The sequence below is a fragment of the Porites lutea genome, chromosome 7 (genome assembly GCF_958299795.1).
Source record: "Porites lutea chromosome 7, jaPorLute2.1, whole genome shotgun sequence".
Lineage (NCBI taxonomy): Eukaryota > Metazoa > Cnidaria > Anthozoa > Scleractinia > Poritidae > Porites > Porites lutea.
Window position 1 is genome coordinate 11,542,454 of NC_133207.1, and position 3,766 is coordinate 11,546,219.

A 3,766-nucleotide genomic window follows, 5' to 3' on the forward strand; every position below is an offset into this window, starting at 1 on the left:
CACTAGAATTATGGGTGCCTCACCATCAGCGTTACACCACACATATGAATGTGCAACCTTAAGGGCAGCCTGTGTTGGTTAGATCTACCAAAAGAATCATTGAGTACACTACATTTATTGGTGTGTAACGTTAAGTTTAGTCTATTGTTGTTAGCTTCACCTACAGAATAACTGGCTTACGCTACACTTATGCATACGTCACCTTAAGTGCACGCTATGTTGGTTACCTCTACCTAGAGAATCACTGGTTACACTCTAGTTATGGGTGCGCCACCTTAAGTAGAGTCTATATTTGTTACCTCTACCTTCAGAATCACTGAACTACACTACACGTATGGGTGTCCAACATTAATCGATGCCAATGTTTGGGAGCCCTACCTACAGAATCACTGGGTTACACTACACTTATTGGTGTCCAGTCTCAAGTTTAGCCTATGACTGTTATGTCTACTTACACAATCACTGGATCACACTAGAACTATGGGTGCCTCACCATCAGCGTTACACCACACATATGGGTGTGCAACCTTGAGGGCAGCCTGTGTTGGTTACCTCTACCCAAAGAATCACTGAGTACACTACACTTATTGGTGTGTAACGTTAAGTTTAGTCTATTGTTGTTAGCTTGACCTATAGAATAACTGACTTACGCTACACTTATGCATGCGCCAGCTTAAGTGCACGTTATGTTGGTTACCTCTACCTAGAGAATCACTGGTTACACTCTAGTTATGGGTGCGCCACCTTAAGTAGAGTCTATTTTGGTTACCTCTACCTTCAGAATCACTGAAGTACACTACACTTATGGGTGTCCAACCTTAATTAAAGCTAATGCTTTTTAGCTGTACCTTTAGAATGACTGGAAGACACTACTCTTATTGGTGTCCGGCTCTACCCTACTGAATCACTAAGTTACCCCAGACTTATGGGAGGGCCACGTTAAGTGCAGCCTATGTTGCTTACCTCTATTTTGAGAATCACTGGGTTACACCACACATATGGGTGTCCAGCCGTAAGGGCACGATTAGTTGGTTAGCTCCACCTAGAGAATAACTGGTTTACCCTACACTTATGCATGCGGCACCTTAAGTGCACCCTATGTTGGTTACCTCTACCTAGAAAATGACTAATTACACTACAGTTATGGGTGCGCCACCTTAAGTAGGGCCTATGTTTGTAACCTCTACCTTTAGAATCACTGGGTTTCATTTCACTTATTGGTGTCCTACCTTAATTGAAGCTTCTGCTTATTAGCTGTACCTTGAGAATCAATGAAATAGACTACACTTATTGGTGTCCAGCCTTAAGTGCAGCGTATGATTGTAAGGTCTCCTAACAAAATGACTGAGATACACTACACTTATGGGTACGCCACCTTTAGTGCAGACTATGTTGGTTACCTCTAGTTTAAGAATTACTTGCTTACACCACACAAATGTGTGACCAACCTTAAGTGCAGCCTATGTTTGTATGTTCTACCTACAGAATGACTGGGTTACACTACACTTATGGGTTCGCCACCTTCAGAATCACTGAACTACACGTCACGTATGGGTGTCCAACATTAATCGATGCCTTTGTTTGGGAGCCCTACCTACAGAATCACTGGGTTACACTACACTTATTGTTGTCTAGCCTCAAGTGCATCCTATGACTGTTATGTCTAGTTACACAATCACTGGATCACACAAGAATTATGGGTGCCTCACCAACACCGTTACACCACACATATGGGTGTGCAACCTTAAGGGCAGCCTGTGTTGGTTAGCTCTACCTAAAGAATCACTGACTACACTACACTTATGGTTGTGTAACGTTAAGTTTAATCTATTGTTGTTAGCTTCACCTACAGAATAACTGGCTAACGCTACACTTATGCATGCGCCACCTTAAGTGCACGTTATATTGGTTACCTCTACCTAGAGAATCACTGGTTACACTCTAGTTATGGGTGCGCCACCTTAAGTAGAGCATATGTTTGTAACCTCTACCTTGAAAATCACTGGGTTTCATTTTACTTGTTGGCGTCCTACCTTAATTGAAGCTTCTGCTTATTAGCTGTACCTTCTGAATCACTGAAATAGACTACACTTATTGGTGTCCAGCCTTAAATGCAGCGTATGATTGTAAGGTCTCCTTACAGAATGACTGAGATACACTACACTTATGGGTACGCCACCTTTAGTGCAGACTATGTTGGCTACCTCTAGTTTAAGAATTAGTTGCTTACACCACACAAATGGGTGACCAACCTTAAGTGCAGCCAATGTTTGTATGTTCTACCTACAGAATGACTGGGTTACACTACACTTATGGGTGCGCCACCTTCAGAATCACTGAACTACACTACACGTATGGGTGTCCAAGATTAATTGATGGCTTCGTTTGGGAGCCCTACCTACAGAATCGCTGGGTTACACTACACTTATTGGTGTCCAGCCTCGAGTGCATCCTATGACTGTTATGTCTACTTACACAATCACTGGATCACACAAAAATTATGGGTGCCTCACCATCAGCGTTACACCACACATATGGGTGTGCAACCTTAAGGGCAGCCTGTGTTGGTTAGCTCTACCCAAGGAATCACTGAGTACACTACACTTATTGGTCTGTAACGTTAAGTTTAGTCTATTGTTGTTAGCATCAGCTATAGAATAACTGGCTTATGCTACACTTATGTATGCGCCACCTTAAGTGCACGCTATGTTAGTTACCTCTACCTAGAGAATCACTGGTTAAACTCTAGTTATGGGTGCGCCACCTTAAGTAGAGCATATGTTTGTAACCTCTACCTTGAAAATCACTGGGTTTCATTTTACTTGTTGGCGTCCTACCTTAATTGAAGCTTCTGCTTATTAGCTGTACCTTCTGAATCACTGAAATAGACTACACTTATTGGTGTCCAGCCTCAAGTGCAGCCTATGACTGTTCTTTCTACTTACACAATCACTGGATCACACTAGAATTATGGGTGCCTCACCATCAGCGTTACACCACACATATGGGTGTGCAACCTTAAGGGCAGCCTGTGTTGGTTAGCTCTACCTAAAGAATCACTGAGTACACTACACTTATTGGTGTGTAACGTTAAGTTTAGTCTATTGTTGTTAGCTTCAGCTACAGAATAACTAGCTTACGCAACACCTATGCATGCGCCACCTTAAGTGCACGCTATGTTGGTTACCTCTACCTAGAGAATCACTGGTTACACTCTAGTTATGGGTGCGCCACCTTAAGTAGAGTCTATATTGGTTACCTCTACCTTCAGAATCACTGAACTACACTACACGTATGGGTGTCCAACCTTAATTGAAGCTTCTGCGTTTTAGCTGTATCTTCAGAATGACTGGTAGACACTACACTTAATGGTGTCCGGCTGTACCTACTGAATCACTAAGGTACACCAGACTTATGGGAGGGCCACGTTAAGTGCACCCTATGTTGCTTACCTCTATTTTGAGAATCACTGGGTTACACCACACATATGGGTGCCCAGCCGTAAGGGCACGCTTTGTTGGTTAGCTCCACCTAGAGAATAACTGGTTTACCCTACACTTATGCATGCGGCACCTTAAGTGGACCCTATGTTGGTTACCTCTACCTAGAAAATGACTAATTACACTACTGTTATGGGTGCGCCACCTTAAGTAGGGCCTATGTTTGTAACCTCTACCTTCAGAATTGCTGGGTTTCATTTCACTTATTGGTGTCCTACCTTAATTGAAGCTTCTGCTTATTAGCTGTACCTTCAGAATCAATGAAA